Source organism: Schistocerca piceifrons, chromosome 1, assembly GCF_021461385.2.
Source record: "Schistocerca piceifrons isolate TAMUIC-IGC-003096 chromosome 1, iqSchPice1.1, whole genome shotgun sequence".
In the NCBI taxonomy this organism is placed as follows: Eukaryota; Metazoa; Arthropoda; class Insecta; order Orthoptera; family Acrididae; genus Schistocerca; species Schistocerca piceifrons.
The window spans coordinates 1,152,370,977-1,152,389,852 of record NC_060138.1 but is presented as its reverse complement, the minus strand read 5'-3'; the positions used below and the strand labels follow the sequence as shown (position 1 = coordinate 1,152,389,852).

The 18,876-nt window shown below is 44.7% G+C and overlaps 1 long non-coding RNA gene and 1 other non-coding gene across 2 annotated transcripts in view; both read left to right on the top strand.

The window, feature by feature from the left end:
- Window positions 1–18,876, top strand: part of LOC124801623 — a 521,303-nt gene that overhangs the window by 362,641 nt on the left and 139,786 nt on the right. The window lies entirely within an intron of this gene.
- Trnat-ugu lies at window positions 14,905–14,979 on the top strand. Its single transcript has one exon. It is a non-coding gene; the product is annotated as a tRNA-Thr (tRNA).

The following is an 18,876-nucleotide window of genomic DNA, read 5'->3' as shown; positions in this document are numbered from 1 at the left end:
AAAGAAAGGATATTGCGGGGACATGGCTTAGCCACAGCCTGGGGGGTGTTTCCAGAATGAGATTTTCACTCTGCAGCGGAGTGTGCGCTGATATGAAACTTCCTGGCAGTTTAAAACTGTGTGCCCGACCGAGACTCGAACTGGGGACCTTTGCCTTTTGCGGGCAAGTGCTCTACCAACTGAGCTACCCAAGCACGACTCACGCCCCGTCCTCACAGCTTTACTTCTGCCAGTACCTCGCCTCCTACCTTTCAAACTTTACAGAAGCTCTCCTGCGAACCTTGCAGAACTAGCACTCCTGAAAGAAAGGATATTGCGGGGACATGGCTTAGCCACAGCTCTGGGATGTTTCCAGAATGAGATTTTCACTCTGCAGCGTAGTGTGCGCTGATATGAAACTTCCTGGCAGTTTAAAACTGTGTGATGATGAAATGATGATGAACACACAACACCCAGTCATCACGAGGTAGAGAAAATCCCTGACCCCGCCGGGAATCAAACCCGGGACAACAATAAGTTACCTTTGCTTTACGTCTATGGTCACAAACTTTTTGTTAACAGAATACCGGTTTCGGTCTATAATGACCATCATCAGATCTAATTTTTAAAAACAAAGTCTTAATGTACTGCAGCCATAGTGGCATCGTCAAATGTTAAATGCAGAATCAGCACCAGGATCGTCAAATATATATAAATAACGTCATATCATGTTGTCAGCAGCACTAGTGTTCGAAACAGATCTGATGATGGTCATTTCAGACCGAAACCGGTAATCTGCTAAACAAAATGTTTGTGACCACAGACGAAAATTAAAGAAAACTTATCTTTCAGATGTAGAATCACGCCTGCCGAGATTCTTTTATGCCGCACAACTCCTCCTCGGTGCTGCGATCTTTTTCCGTCAGTATAGCTCACAGTCTGGTTGGAGCCGAAGCAGAGAGTAGGGCCTACATGTAACATTCAAACTGACAGCATCTGAAAAAGACGGCAGGGTCGGTCATCGAAAGATTTTGCATGAAATAAAACTACTCTGTAAACATTTGCTCCGAGAAAACCCAGAGATCACATCTACATCTACATCCATAGTCGGCAAGCCACCTGACGGTGTGTGGCGGAGGGTACCTTGAGTACCTCTATCGGTTCTGCCTTCTATTCCAGTCTCGTATTGTTCGTGGAAAGAAAGATTGTCAGTATGCCTCTGTGTGGGCTCTAACCTCTCTGATTTTATCCTCATGGTCTCTTCGCGAGATATACGTAGGAGGGAACAATATACTGCTTGACTTCTCGGTAAAGGTATGTTCTCGAAACTTCAACAAAAGCCAGTAGCGAGCTACTGAGCGTCTCTCTTGCAGAGTCTTCCACTGGAGTTTATCTATTATCTCCGTAACGGTTTCGCGATTACTAGATGATCCTGTAACGAAGCGCGTTGCTCTTCGTTGGATCTTTTCTGTCTCTTCTATCAACCCTATCTGGTATGGATCTCACACCGGTGAGCAGTATTCAAGCAGTGGGCGAACAAGTGTACTGTAACATACTTCCTTTGTTTCCGGAATGCATTTCCTTAGGATTCTTCCAATGAATCTCAGTCTGGCACCTACTTTACTGTTGATTAAGTTTATTTGGTCACTCCATTTTAAAACAATCCTAATGCCTACTCCCAGATAATTTATGGAATTAACCGCTTCCACTTGCTGACCTGCTATATTGTAGCTAAATGATAAAGGATCTTTCTTTGTATGTATTCGCATCACATTACACTTGTCTACATTGAGATTCAATTGCCATTCCCAGCACCACGCGTCAATGCGTTGCAGGTCCTCCTGCATTTCAGTACAATTTTCCATTGTTACAACCTCTCGATATACCATAGCATCATCCGCAAAAAGTTTCAGTGAACTTCCGATGTTATCCACAAGATCATTTATGTATATTGTGAATAGCAACGGTCCTACGACACTCCCCTGCGGCACACCTAAAATCACTCTTACTTCGGAAGACTACTCTCCATTGAGAAAGACATGCTGCGTTCTGTTATCTAGGAACTCTTCAATCCAATCACACAATTGGTCTGATAGTCCATATGCTCTTACTTTGTTGATTAAACGACTGTGGGGAACTGTATCGAACGCCTTGCGGAAGTCAAGAAACGCGGCACCTACCTGGGAACTCGCGTCTGTGGCCCTCCGAGTCTCGTGAACGAATAGCGCGAGATGGGTTTCACACGATCGTCTTTTTCAAAAATGGTTCAAATGGCTCTGAGTACTATGGGACTTAATAATTGAGGTCATCAGTCCCCTAGAACTTAGAACTACTTAAACCTAACTAACCTAAGGACACCACACACATCCATGCCCAAGGCAGGATTCGAACTTGCGACCGTAGCAGTCGCGGGGTTCCGCACTGAAGCGCCTAGAACCGCACGGCCACCGAAGCCGGCTTCGTCTTTTTCGAAACCCATGCTGATTCCTACAGAGTAGATTTCTAGTCTCCTATCTTTCAACAAGATAACGCAAGGCCTTGCCTGTGCTGTCCACATTACACTTGTCTACAATGAGATTCAATTGCCATTCCCTGCACCATGCGTCAATTCGTTGCAGATCCTCCTGCATTTTAGTACATTTTTCCATAGTTACATCCTCTCGATATACTACATGTGAGAGTCCAGTGACGGGCTTTACAGAGATGGCAGCGAACAGCACGTGTCAGGCACGTGCAGCCAGGGCGATCCGCGGGGCTGTGCGGGGGTTGCGGCGCCGTCAACCCAGCCGTCGACGAGTGCTGACAATGCCGGCCGTCCAGGCCGCCTCATTCCCCAGGTGGCGTGAACGGCGGTTCATTTTGAGCGTGGGCGGCGAGGGTGGCGGGGGCGGCGGCAGATGGGAGGGCCAATCGCCGTCCGATAACGGTGGCCTATTGCTAGTTACAGGCACCGCCGCCCATGCCGCGATTACGGCGATAGCCAATTAGGGGCAGCAGCGCGCCAGGTGGCGCCAGAGGCCAGCCCGCCAGCCCAGCAACACGGTCTGCTCACCTGACGATAACACTCGTGGTTGCAGCAGTGTCGCATCGTTCCTGGCCGCATCGTAGTGTGATAAATCCTGCTTTCTGTGGCGTCAGTTCGGACAAATAGAGAAGAAAGTCTGTTGTGTAGGGACTCGGACACCCAACGTACTCAAGTATCTGTAGGATGAGGGATGACCGAAAAGTTCTCGACCCACCTAATAGAGCTTCCATATCCAGAATGAGATTTTCACTCTGCAGTGGAGTGTGCGCTGATATGAAACTTCCTGGTAGGTAAAAACTGTGTGCCGGACCGAGACTCGAACTCGGGACCTTTGCCTTTCGCGGGCAAGGTTCGCAGGAGAGCTTCTGTAAAGTTTGGATGGTAGGAGACAGGATACTGGCAGAAGTGGAGCTGTGAGGACGGGGCGTGAGTCGTGCTTGGGTAGCTCTGGTGGTAGAGCACCTGCCCGCGAAAGGCAAGGGTCCCGAGTTCGAGTCACACAGTTTTAATCTGCCAGGAAGTTTTAGAGCTTCCATATGTTTACTGCTATTTTTCGACGTAGTCCCCTTTTACAGCAGCACACTTTCACCAACGATACTGCAGGCCCATTCCACCCTCTTTGTAGAAAATGTCTTCCTACTTGGCAAAAAAGCCCTCCACCGCAGCCATGACGTCATCATCTGATCACCGAGCGAGATGGTGCAGTGGCTAGCCCATCGGACTCGCACTCGGGAGGATGACAGTTGAAACCCGAGTCCGGCCTGTGATTTCCCTAAATCGCTTCAGGCAAATGCTGGGACGGTTCCTTTGAAAGGGCACTTCAGACTTCCTTCCCCACCCTTCCCTAATCTGATGTGACCGATGGCCTCGCTGTTTGGTCCCCTTCCCCAAATCAACCAACCATCATCTGATCGAAAATGGGTTCCAGCTAGGTGTTTCTCGAGTTTAGAGAAGAGATGCAAGTCAGAGGGCACCAAATCGGGTGAACAAAGTCGGTGCCGAATCAGTCCAGAGACCTAATACTCGATGGCAGACAATGCAATGACGGATGTGTGCGCGGGCGCCTTGTCCTGATGAAAGACCACTCCTTTTGTCAGTATCCCGACGCATTTGACTTCGGTGTTTTCCCGCAAACGCATTAGTTGAGCAGCATAATACGCTTCACATGCCCCAGTCACTGTTCCCCTTTTTTGGCGTGTTCATCCAGGATAATAGCTCTCAACTACCAAAAGGCAGAGATCACCTTGACAGCTGACGTGACTGACTTGAACTTTAGATTCGGGTTGAAAGCGGTGAACCCACACTTCATCCATTGCCACAAAACATTTGAGTGATGTCACAAGATTTGCCTCAAAAGGGTCAAGTTTTTGGTAGACATGACATGTCTCTGGCGTTTGTCTTTTGCTGTCTACATTCTTGGGATCCGTCGACATGAGGACCTGGGAATGTCAGGTACAACTTTTATGATGTGTCCATCGCGTTCCTGAGACGTGCCCAGTCTCTCCGCAGTGTAGCGTTTTGTCACACGTTGGACTGCCATGATGACAGCCTGGATCGCAGAGACTTTTTCCTCAAAAATGGCTCTGAGCACTATGGGACTTAACATCTGAGGTCATCAGTCCCCTAGAAGTTAGAACTACTTAAACCTAACTAACCTAAGGACATCACACACATCCATGCCCGAGGCAGGATTCGAACCTGCGACCGTAGCGCCTTTAACCGCGTGGCCACACTGGCCGGCACTTTTTCCTCCTTACTACAATTGCCTCTCTGGTGCCTTTACCTTTCCCAAAGCGAAATTGATCGTCATCTATTATTATTATTAATGGTTGTGGTAGTAGTAGTAATAGTAGTAGTAGCAGTAGCAGTGGTCATAGAGGAACCACAGGCAGCTTGAAGTCTTCCAATTTCTACCATTTGATGGATAAGAAGCCCGGAAACGAATTAACAGTATATTTAGTGAGTACTTATTAATTCTGATGATTTTAAATGGAGGTGTATGGTGTGGGTGAAGCAAGTGCCGTTAGGCAGGGTAGTGGTGCAGAGAAAGAACATTCTGTAACAAGTGTCTACCATAAGTGTGGATAGTTAGATATCTTTTCTGACGAACAGGGGGACTCGCGATGCACTGAGAATTGCTTCATCATTCTGTAAAATTTTTTTTAAAGAAGTTAGAAATTAGAAGTACCAATTGATTCATTACTGGGTGGATTACTTACAAAATCCCACATAAACTTAATATCACTTATCTTTCATCATTTTACAAATAAAAGTGTTTTGAGCAAATCCTCTTTGAATCTTAACTTTAGTTAGTTGCTAATGTTAATGATGTTGGGGGAGGGGGGGCGGTACTAGCTAATACCTGATTACACTCTGCACTCAAGTGTAAGGTCTCAGAAAGGTTGGAAACCACTGAATTGCGCTATTGGCGGAAAAGAATAGCAGCAGTGAAATACCTAGAATGTACCAGTCGAAGCCGTCTGCAATGGAATGACCACATAAAACAAATTTTAGGAAAAGAGATTCATTGGAAGGAAATGTAATTCACCCACGGAACAAGTGGCTTTCAAAACACTTGTTAGATCGATTCTTCTATACTGCTTATCACTATGACTAGGAGAGAGAGAGAGAGAGAGAGAGAGAGAGAGAGAGAGAGAGAGAGAGAGAGAGAGAATCCAACGAAGGGCGGTAGATTTCGTCACTGGATCGTTTAGTTGGCGAGAGAACATTACGGAGATGATCCACAAATTCCAGTGGCAGTCGCTACAAAGGAGATGTCGGACATCGAGGAAATACTTAATGTTGGAAGTCCGAGATCAGGTACGTTCGAAGAACAGCTGGGCGTCGTATTACTCCCTCCCACATGTGTCTCGTGAAATGACCACGACGAATCAGAGAAATTAGAGGTCGCACGGAAGTTTGTCGACAGTTGTTCTTCTCATGAGCCAGTCATTGAGAAGGGTGAAAATGCTGGTGATACCTAAGACACGCTCCGCCACACATAGTAAAATGCCAGAAAGAACTTAATTTTACATGCAATACCTTTCCTGTATGTGCTACGTTGTCCCCAATTTTGACGTTAGGTGTATCACTGATCTCATTTCTGCTGTACCTCATTACTTCCGTCTTTCTTTGGTTTACTCTGAATCAATAGTCTGTGCTCGGTAGGCTTTCGATGAGGCAGCACATAAATCCGGTACTCGTGCGAACTGATTTGTAAAACACGTACCGACGAGTGTAGACAGTAATCACCCGAGACGTGAATGGAATACGAAAGGGCGCACGAACAAGGACGCCTCGTGGGACAATAACAGTGATTACTGCAGTAGGGTGGAGGTGCTCACACGAGCACAGGCAGACGGAGACGTGACTGCCAGCGTTTGACTCCGGTTCACGCGTTTGAAATACTGCGCAGCACAGACCCCTCAATAAGCATACATCACCACATGTGCGATGCGTGACGCACAGGTAATGAACAGCCTGCAACATCTCACCTGTGTTTACGTTCAGTTAAGAACCAGGTGCGAGTAGAAGCATAACTTGTTCGAAACCGCTTTAAAGCAGTGTGCGGATTTTTTCTTCTGTTTCCGGACGTATTTCGGCAAAGTCATGCATCCATCATGTTGCGGCTGTTGTAGAACTGTGCATGGAGAACTTTTCCCGTTAAACACAACGCTTATACCTCTATGAACGCCAAATGTAGGAACATGATGAACGCAGTACATAAAGAGATTTTAGCAAAAATAACTTATTCTAAGTAGTGAGGAAGACAACTGAAGTTGGCATTAATCTGCCCTCTTCAAACTCACACGTTATTCTTTAAAGATGACAAATTAATGACAGATACAACGTACTAGCAATTGTAAACGACGTACAAACACCTGCACAGTGCGGATAATCATGACTCTTTCTTCGGCGCAGAACAGTGCGAGGGAAAGTAAAGATGCTGATGTAATTCAGGATTAAGACATTAACTTCGACTCACGTCGACTGCGAGTTATCGCCCTTCTGCGGTAGCTAAAATATGTAGTCAAAATACTGTTGTATAATAATGTGGCCTATCGATTTACCGCATGGACGCTACACTTTTATTTACTAGATATTCCAACCTTGAAGTCGACGAGGAAAGCCAGGAAACTTTTGTGTGTACATTGGTTCTCGGTGCACGTATGCTACTACATCGTCAAAGGCATTTCACAAATTGCTGCATCATTAATCGTTTGAAATACGAGCTGAGAATTAGCTCCGGCAGAAACAAGCACACGGTAAAAACGCCGAGCGATATACACTACTGGCCATTAAAATTGCTACACCACAAAGATGACGTGCTACAGACGCGAAATTTAACCAACAGGAAGAACATGCTGTGATATGCAAATTATTAGCATTCACACAAGGTTGGTGCCGATGGCGACACCTACAACGTGCTGATATGAGGAAAGTTTCCAACCGATTTCTCATACACAAATAGCAGTTGACCGGCGTTGCCTGGTGAAACGTTGTTGTGATGCCACGTGTAAGAAGGAGAAATGCGTACCATCACGTTTCCGACTTTGATAAAAATCGGATTTTAGCCTATCGAGATTGCGGTTTATCGTATCGCGACATTGCTGCTCGCGTTGGTCGAGATCCAATGACTGTTAGCATAATATGGAATCGGTGGGTGAGGAGGGTAATACGGAACGCCGTGCTGGTTCCCAACAGCCTCGTATCACTAACAGTGGAGACGACAGGTATATTATCCACATCACTGTAACGGATCGTGCAGCCACGTCTCGATCCCTGAGTCAACAGACGGGGACGTTTGCAAGACAACAACCATTTGCATGAACAGTTAAACGACGTTTGCAGCAGCATGGACTATCAGCTCGGAGACCATGGCTGCGGTTACCCTCGACGCTGCACCCCAGTCAGGAGCGCCTGCGATGGTGTACTCAACGACGAACCTGGGTGCACGAATGGCAAAATGTCATTTTTTAGGATGAATCCAGGTTCTGTTTACAGCATCATGATAGTGGCATCCGTGTTTGGCGACATCGCAGTGAACGCACATTGGAAGTGTGTATTCGTCATCGCCATACTGGCGTATCACCCAGCGTGATGGTATGGGGTGTCATTGGTTACAGGTCACGGTCACCTCTTGTTCGCATTGACGGCACTTTGAACAGTGAGTGGACGTTACATTTCAGCCGGCCGGAGTGGACGTGCGGTTCTAGGCGCTACAGTCTGGATCCGAGCGACCGCTACGGTCGCAGGTTCGAATCCTGCCTCGGGCATGGATGTGTGTGATGTCCTTAGGTTAGCTAGGTTTAATTAGTTCTAAGTTCTAGGCGACTGATGACCTCAGAAGTTAAGTCGCATAGTGCTCAGAGCCATTTGAACCATTTTTTGTTATATTTCAGATGTGTTACGACCCGTGGCTCTACCCTTCATTCGATCCCTGCGAAACCCTACATTTCAGCCGGATAATGCACGACCGCATGTTGCAGGTCCTGAACCGGCCTTTCTGGATACAGGAAATGTTCGACTGCTGCCCTGGCCAGCACATTCTCCAGATCTCTCACCAATTGTAAACGTATGGTCAATGGTGGCCGAGCAACTGGCTTGTCTCAATACGCCAGTCACTACTCTTGATGAACTGTGGTATCGTGTTGAAGCTGCATGGGCAGCTGTACCTGTACACGCCATCCAAGCTCTGTTTGACTCAATGCCCAGGCGTATCAAGGCCGTTGTTACGGCCAGAGGTGGTTGTTCTGGGTACTGAATTCTCAGGATGTATGAACCCAAATTGCGTGAAAATGTAATCACATGTCAGTTCTAGTATAATATATCTGTCCGATGTATACCCGTTTATCATCTGCATTTCTTCTTGGTGTAGCAAATTTAATGGCCAGTAGTGTACATTCCCCATAGATGAGTAGCATTACTATCTTCTCTTCGTTGCTGCACATTTTACTCACACAACTCTTGAACTGACGATGATTGACAGAATGACGGGTGTACATTCCACTTATGTTTACATTTGTCCCTGTCAACACCAGCACGTGGATGTGTTCCATTACCCCTAGTATCTGCACTAAGCGCTGGGTGCGTCAACGTCTGTGTTGTGTTATGTAGTTAATAGCGTCGTGTTTCAGTGAATGGCACACTGTTATACATTATTGAATAGGTGTTTAGGAGAGGGAATGAATTACCGAATGAAAAACACAGAGTGCCATTTAAAAAAGTCATACCGCTGTTCTTATATTTGTAAAAAACAAAGCTACAACAAAGGCAACCATGCTGATTGATGTCCCCCCTGACGGCTAAAGAATATTTGCTTGAAACGTTTTGCAATTTACATCTGGGCAAACAGTTATTTTGGGTTGTCAGGATAAATGGGCCACCCTGTATATGCAACGTAACGCGACTCTGTTGTTGGTCTGTAAGCACAGACTTGTAAACAAGGGATTGGTGTGGTATTCGTGTGTTTCAGACGTGTGTGCGGTAAATTGGGAAACGTGAACTGTGGCAATGTTTTTACCAAATGCGTCCAAACAGGATCAGCGTGCTGTTATTCTTTTCTTAGCTGCCGAAACACACATACCAGTTGACATCCATCGGAAAATGAAGGCTGTGTATGGGGCAGCAAATTTGTCGGAAACCACCGTTGCGGAACGTGCTGGTCGAGATTCAATACAAGACGCCGGTCGGTCTGGGAGGCTGGTACACGTTTGGCCAATTTAAGTGGGAGACACTTGAGCACCCACCCTTTAGTCCTGATACTTCCAAATGGGATTATCACGCATCAGGCCCTTAAAGAAGGTCATGAGTGCCGAAAATTCCTTTCGGTCGAGGATGTGTAAGATGCAGTTACAGACTTCTTCTCGCACTAGACCACGGTGCTTTATCAAAAGGGTATCTTCAACTTGTTGGGTCGGTGGGATGCTTGCCTCAGTGTTCATGGCTGTTTTGCCTGATTCGCACATAGATTCTGGACTGTACTGCCACTCCTTGTAATTAACTAAATTACTTACTTACCAATTATAAAAGCGTACCTTTAACATAGCTTCAATGTAAATAGCTCTCTTAGAGGCATGCTTTGTATAACCTAACAATTTTCCAAGTTTTAAAAATCGTCGCCTAAGTTTTTTGAGAGCAGAGGACTCTACACCACTTTTTCAAGCAATATTCGCAGTATTTAAAAGGGACAGAGACTAAAATTTTTCATACTATGTTACAAGGAACAAAATTTTCGTCCAATCGACTATAAAGCGCTTAAGCACGTTTCAAGGAATAAGGTGCCCCTAGGTGATCGTGAAGTTCGAAAACATTTCCGTCAACTAATTACGGCCAAAATTATAGATCAGAGCAATCAGTACATTTAAATGTACAAATATCCACAGCAAGCGACCTTGGTGTGTGGCGAAGGGCACTTTGGGTACCGTTATCAGTCGTCCGCTACATCCACTATCTCCGCCCCCCCCGCCCCCCCGCCCCCTCTCCGCCTGTCGTGTTCCATAAGGTAATGGAGCGTGGGACGAGCGCCAGACTGTAGCCCGCACTAGTGTTCGGAATTCTGATTTTACCGAATTTACCGTTTATCGAGATACATATGGGATAAAGTAATGCGTTGCATGACCCTCCTTGAATCGTACGCTGCCGGAATTTTAACAGTAAACCTCTCCGTAGCGCCGACCGGTGTGGACGAGTGGGTTTAGGCGCTACAGTCTGGAACCTCGCGACCGTTACGGTCGCAGGTTCGAATCCTGCCTCGGGCATGGATGTGTGTGTAGTCCTTAGGTTAGTTAGGTTTAAGTAGTTCTGAGTTCTAGGGGACTGATGACCTCAGAAGTTAAGTCCCGTAGTGCTCAGAGCCATTTGAACCATTTCTCTCCGTAGCGCACAACCCCTCTGTTGTAACGTCGGCCACTGTGCTTCGGTGAGCATTACCACAGTCCTTTTGCCCTTACCGTATGAACCTATAACGATATGAATTGCTCTTCTTCAGATCCGCTCTACCTTCTCTATCACTTTTACCTGGTAATAGTCCCAGACTGACGCGCTGTTCTCCTGAATCGGTCGAGTGAGTATTTTGAACGCCATTTCTTAGTGAGTGAACTACGTTTCCTTTGGAGTGTTCCAATGAATCTCACAAGGAGAGATCGCCAGCGGTGCGATCGACTATTTGAAATTATTTATACGGTGACGTAGGGTAAGATCCCATGTATGACACGCTGCAACCATTCATCCTGGTGGGCTCTCGTTTGCGAGTAATTAACGAAAAAATTCGATATTTTGTGTGACACTCAATAGCGTTAAGAAAGTTACATCAGTCAGTCTGGTTGCGTGGTGTAATGGGTAACGCAACAGCTCCGCCTGCAGGAAGTTATGGGTCCGAATCTCGTCGGGTGCAAAACGTCTTTTTATATTTTTAAATCTTCATCGAAATGACTTTGACATCTTCAACTTCTCGCGGCGTCATGCAGCCGCGCGAATAAAATTTCCTCTACTGATATTTTGGCCGCGTATCGTCCGGCCATCTTTATTCGCGCGGCTGCATGCCCGAAACTTAATGGATGACTTTTACATCATTTATATTCAATTAATTGATCTAAATGTAATGTTTTTAAGTTCATTGTTTTGTCATATCATTCTATTCATTACATCAACTTCTTCGTTTTCTCTCATTTTTCTTTCTATCATTCTTTCTGCACTCGAAATCGTTGTTCATGTGTTTTTAATTAATTTTATGTATTAATTTTTTTTGTTTCGTGACCCAGTTTTATCGTCAGCATTATTGTGTTCATTATATCCACGCGTATTTCTCATTTTGTTTGAATTTCGTTTTACTTATAAACCTATCTTACATTTAAATTTTCAACTGCATTATTTTGTCCATACTGCAGTAGGTATTTAAGTCATGTCTTAAATGTTTGTATGACGATTACCGCGAAAAAAAGGAAAAAAGAAATGCACATCTGTTGACAAAAATTCATTTTTCACACCATTGTACAAGTATAAATATATTATTTCGTCTTTTGTTTTTCAACTGAGAGATTGAAATTTTCAAATACTGAATATTACAAGTAATAGGTAAATATAATTAAATTAATATTCACAAAAATTCTTTTTGGAAGAAGAATTATATGAAGGAAAAAATGAAACAAACAAAAAAGTTCATACGTTGATTAAAATGATGTGACAAAGGACTGAGATTTAAAAAAAATACGTTTAAATAAATTAATTGGATATAAATGATGAACAGTGTCATTTCGATAAAAGTTTAAAAACAAGAGGAGACTTTTTACACCCGACGAGATTTGAATCCGAAACCTGATGCATGCAAAGCTGTAATCCTATCGATTACACCACGGAACCAGATTAGCTAATGTAAATTTTTTAGCGTTATTGAGTGTCACATAAAATCTAAGGTTTTTTTTCTTGTCAATTACTCGCAAACGAAAGCCCACCAGGGTGAATATCTGCACCTGGGATCTTAACCTACATCAACGTATGGGCCTGCCCTTGTGATTCTGGCATCTACTAACAAGGTTACTGTGCTTGTTACACTTTACTGTTACCGACGGTTACAGTGACATGAGTTACGGCTGTTACTGTTTCCAGTGATTTATCGTTGCTAGGTCTTTCTGCCACCTTATGCCAATACGTCACCATCATTTATTTTCAGGATCAACTGCCTCTCTATGCGTGGAGCGTTGAAGCTCCGCAGGTCTTCCAATATTTCACTACAGTCTTCTGACGCTGCGACTTTGCTAGACAACAGGAAGTCGCACATCTCTGAAAGCGATTCATACACAAAGTTACTAGAGTCACTTTCACGTTCCATACATCACTTCTTGGCGAGTTCACGCTATGACTTGGAACAGGGCAGTTCTGCAAGTGTAACACACTTTGTCAGTGACAAATTATGTGATTGTTGTGAGCTATTTTCGTACACCGATTTATAAATATGTTCAGACACACACACACACACACACACACACACACACACACACACACACAGACACACATTACATTACATTATCACAAATTCACATGTCCTTGTAAATAAAGAACGGGTTGTCAAGCAGATAAGATTTCAGTTTCTGTCTGATGTTAATTTTATCACCTACTAGCTTTCTGCTCTAACCTTCACCAGCGTTTGCATATGTCACATACGATACACACACATATTTTATCCGTGTCTCTAGCAATTTTTGCGCTGCAGTTTCAACTGAATTTTGAGGAAAATTGTGATTCTGTCAGTAACTGATTGTCGTTTCGAAAACAAGCGCTGTGGGTGGCGACTGTCTAATTGTCCGATGTGATACACCATGCGTTTCCAGAAAGTACGTTAAATGTATCAGTAGTACTGAGCCACGGTGGTATGATCTTTGGCCCCTAAATGCATTGACAAAGTTATTGGCTCGCTACATTGAAAATTCTCATGATGTACTTGACGCACTGAACAACGCAAATAAGAGACATACTTTTAAAAGCATTCGAAGTCAACTAATTGCAGAAAAGAAATACCGATAGATCGTTTTCGGACATTTATACATGTGACTCCTTCTCTTCGACTCTCCCTTCCTTAGTGGTAGAAGGACTATCTTACTCCTACAGTATTTTTATACAAATAATGAATTATGTGTACCCCAATTCGGTTGATTCAAATGGGTCAAATGGCTCTGAGCACTATGCGACTTAACTTCTGAGGTCATCAGTCGCCTAGAACTTAGAACTAATTAAACCTAACTAACCTAAGGACATCACACACATCCATGCCCGAGGCAGGATTCGAACCTGCGACCGTAGCGGTCGTTCGGTTCCAGACTGCAGCGCCTAGAACCGCACGGCCACTCCGGCCGGCAATTCGGTTGAAATTGCTCAAGACGTTCATAAGTTGTGCTTGTATGTTACGCTTTTCCACTTCAAACTCGCAGTCACTGTACATTTCTCCACATGGTAAGTGATATGTATTGCGACTTTGGTAGAAATTCCTTCAGGCGCTGCAAAGCTATGGTGATATGTAATAATCTTTGCAGCCGCCTTCCCAATCCCAACACTAGCAGTGGAACGTCATCATGACAGTCAGCCGGCCGTTGTGACCGAGCGGTTCTGGGCGCTTTAGTCCGGAACCGCGCTGCTGCTACGGTCGCAGGTTCGAATCCTGCCTCGAGCATAGCTGTGTGTGATGTCTTTAGGTTAGTTAGGTTTAAGTAGTTCTAGGGGACTGATGACCTCAGATGTTAAGTCACATAGTGCTCAGAGCCATTTTTTGAACCATGACAGTCACCAGTAAGTCTAGCCACCCTGAAAACTATCAGTTTGATACTAATACAGGTCGTTATCCAAATATTTTTACACATCTTCCCATACCTCCCCCCCCCCTCCCCACCACCACCACCACCCACTTTGGGGTGGTTGGGTTACATTGCTCCCACAATGTTTCTGTGCAAATAATCATGCAAGTAATGAGTCACGTGTATACAGAATTTGACTGAAATTGCTCTAGAGGTAGCTGAGTTAAGCTGTGTCACTCCATTTCCAGCTCTATACGTATAGATCGTAGGCACCCCGCAGACACCTTTGCGGGCGTTTGCACAACAGTCAAGTTTCAGCATAATCTAATGAAAGGTACAGGTATACATGGAAGACAAACTAGCAAACGTTAAGACATGCCCGAAAGAACAGATACCATCTTCACATAGTTAAGGCTAACCGACCATTGACCTTTGTCTGTACGGATGCACACACATTGCCCGAACTCTTACGGGACTCCGTAAGATTGTCTGCCCCGAGTAATGAGTGTAATGGGCAGGGGCACTACGAATGTAGTGTGTGGGCATTAAGCTGGGAATGTGGGTCTCACGGGGAGCGTGCACGGAATAAATCCCTGCAGTCGCACTATCCTCTGTGCCCTCGGTGGCTCAGATGGATAGAGCGTCTGCCATGTAAGCAGGAGATCCCGGGTTCGAGTCCCGGTCGGGGCACACATTTTCAACTGTCCCCGTTGATGTATATCAACGCCTGTCGGCAGCTTAGGGCCTTGATTTAATTATCATTTCATTCAGAACAGACGGGGTACAGTGAGGCGTCCTGAGCGCCATCTGATTGCCAATGACCGTGATAGTGACTCCACTAACACTTCAGCGTCTCAATACGTCATTGAACATAGTCGTTGAAGGTGTTGTCTACATTTCCGTCGGTTTATGTTGTCAACAATAAAGACACTCGGGGGCAGTCCTTAAGGACGTCAAACGGGCCGACCTGGAGCAGGAGAGGCATCACAAGACATTTTAATTTCCAGTGTCTATACTTTTACAAATAAATTCACCAAACTTTGTCAGCATCACCAGGAAGGATTCAGGATGCACACCCATTGCAGTGGAAGTTCGAAAACATAACAAAATAAATTTTTTTACGTGCTAAATTTCATCATTTGTTGCTATAGGTACAATTTTCTTCATAGATTAGAGAGATTCTTCGATGAATTTTGCACAGCATACATACCATACTCACAGATGTATGAAACTCTAGAATTTATTTAATTTATGAAGAAACGAATGAACTGTTATATTGTAAACTTCATGTTTAGAAAAAACACAAATTTTATAGTTAATTACCTCAATTTTTACCACAGTTTAAAATAGATTTGGAAAATTCTAGAGTTTCATACACCTTTAAGTATGGTTTGTATGCTGTGCAAAATTCATTGAAGAATCTCTCTTACTTGTGAATAAAAGTGTACCTACAGCAACAAATGCTGCCATTAGTAACTGAAAAAAATGATGAAATTTCACACGTAAAAAAAATTACTTCGTTATGGTTTAGAACTTCCACTGCTAAGAGTGTGAATTCTGAATCCTTCCTGGTCATGCTGACAAGGTTTTATGAATTTATTTGCAAAAGTATAGACAGTGGAAAGTAAAATGATCAGTGGTGCCTTGCCTGCCCCAAGTCGGCCCGTGTGACGTCCTGCCCCCCTTAAGTTACATTCTCATCAGGCGATTTTGACATCGAGGGCAGGAGTGTGTGGAAGGGAATCATGGACTGGAGGGGAGGGGGCAGGAGGAGGAGGGAGGGGCAAATTTAAGCGTTTGAGATGTTTTGGTGTAGACGGACGCTAGAAATTGAGTGAACAGATAAGAAATGAGGTTCTCCGCAGAACTAAAGAGGAAATGAACATATGGAAACACTGACAATAAGAAGGGACAAGAGTACAGGATATGTTTTAAGACACCAGGGAATAACTTCCTTGGTACTTCAGGGAAGCGTAGATGGTAAGAATTGTAGGGAAGACAGAGATTGGAATATATTGAAAAAGTAATTGGGGACGTAGATGAGTCGACGTAGGTCGCTACGTGACATTTGCAGTGGGCTGAACGTGGCAGCTTCACGGGCCTACCTCAACCAAGAACCTCACGCGACTTTGTTTCCTTGTTCTGCCGTTAGCGGTTTGCAGTCGAAAGCTTCAACAGCGCTGTAAGCCGTCTCGTCTATACAGGGTGGTCCATTGATCGTGACCGGGCCAAATATCTCACGAAATAAGCGTCAAACGAAAAAACTACAAAGAACTAAACTTGTCTAGCTTGAAGAGGGAAACCATATGGCGCTATGGTTGGCCCGCTAGATGGCGCTGCCATAGGTCAAACGGATATCAACTGCGTTTTTCTTTTAAATAGGAACCCCCATTTTTTATTACATATACGTGTAGTACGTAAAGACATATAAATGTTTTCGTTGGACCACTTTTTAAGCTTTGTGATAGATGGCGCTGTAATAGTTACAAACATATGGCTCACAATTTTAGACGAACAGCTGGTAACAGATGGATTTTTTAAATTAAAATACAGAACGTAGGTACATTTGAACATTTTATTTCGGTGGTTCCAATGTGATACATGTACCTTTGTGAACCTATCATTTCTGAGAACGCATGCTGTTACAGCGTGATTACCTGTAAATACCACATTAATGCAATAAATGCTCAAAATGATGTCCGTCAACCTCAATGCATTTGGCAATACCTGTAACGACATTCCTCTCAACAGCGAGCAGCTTGCCTTCCGTAATGTTCGCACATGCATTGACAATGCGCTGACGCATGTTGTCAGGCGTTGTCGGTGGATCACGATAGCAAATATCCTTCAACTTTCCCCACAGAAAGAAATCCGGGGACGTCAGATCCGGGGAACGTGCGGGTCCTGGTATGGTGCTTCGACGACCAATCCGCCTGTCATGAAATTTGCTGTTCAGTACCGCTTCAACCGCACGCGAGCTATGTGCCGGACATCCATCATGTTGGAAGTACATCGCCATACTGTCATGCAGTGAAACATCTTGTAGTAACATCGGTAGAACATTACGTAGGAAATCAGCATACATTGCACCATTTAGATTCAAATGGCTCTGAGCACTATGGGACTCAACTGCTGTGGTCATTAGTCCCCTAGAACTTAGAACTACTTAAACCTAACTAACCTAAGGACATCACACACATCCATGCCCGAGGCAGGATTCGAACCTGCGACCGTAGCAGTCTCACGGTTCCGGACTGCGCGCCTAGAACCGCGAGACCACCGCGGCCGGCGCACCATTTAGATTGCCATCGATAAAATGGGGGCCAATTATCCTTTCTCCCATAATGCCGCACAATACATTAATCCGCCAAGGTCGCTGATGTTGTCGAAGACAATGGATTTTCCGTTGCTCAATAGTGCATATTATGGAGGTTTATGTTACCGCTGTGGGTGAATGACGCTTAGTCGCTGAATAGAACGCGTGCAAAAAATCTGTCATCGTCCCGTAATTTCTCTTGTGTCCAGCGGCAGAACTGTACACGACGTTCAAAGTCGTCGCCATGCAATTCCTGGTGCATAGAAATACGGTACGGGTGCAATCGATGTTGATGTAGCATTCTCAACACCGACGTTTTTGAGATTCCCGATTCTCGCGCAATTTGTCTGCTACTGACGTGCGGATTAGCCGCGACAGCAGTTAAAACACTTACTTGAGCACCATCATTTGTTGCAGGTCGTGGTTGACGTTTCACATGTGGCTGAACGCTTCCCGTTCCCTTAAATAACGCAACTATCCGGCGAACGGTCCGGACACTTGGATGATGTCGTCCATGATACCGAGCAGCATACATAGCACACGCCCGTTGGGCATTTGATCACAATAGCCATACATCAACAGGATATTGACGTTTTTCGCAATTGGTAAACAGTTCATTTTAACACGGGTAATGTATCACGAAGCAAATACCGTCCGCACTGGGGGAATGTTAACGTGATACCACATACTTATACGTTTGTGACTATTAGAGCGCCATCTGTCACAAAGCGAAAAAAGTGGTCAACTAAAACATTCATATTTCTTTACGTACTACACGAATGTGTAATAAAAATGGGAGTTCCTATTTAAAAAACGCAGTTAATATCCGTTTGACCTCCAACTAGCGGGCCAGCCATAGCGCTATCTGGTTTGCCCCTTCCAGTTAGACGAGTTTCGATCCTTGTAGTTTTTTCGTTTGACGCTTATTTCGTGAGATTTTTGGCCCGGTCACTATCAATGGACCACCCTGTAGTGCAACTCTGACGTGAAGAGGTTGGTACAGTATGGAAATTCGTGATTGGGTCCATCAAATTAGTAAAAAAAACTCACAAAAAAAACCTCTGTGTCGAGCTATGTTTGCTAGAAAACGCTGAATCCAGCCACAAATTTCTGCGGAATTCCGTTAGGTTGTCTATTGTTTTGTAGGCGACGATGTGGAGCTGTATTGAATCGTTTTCTGGAAGTCAAGTTTATCAGTCACATGCAACGTTTTGGTGTTTGCGCGAACCTCGGTGCCGGACTTTTAAGAAGCCGGGTGTCGCCTGCTGACA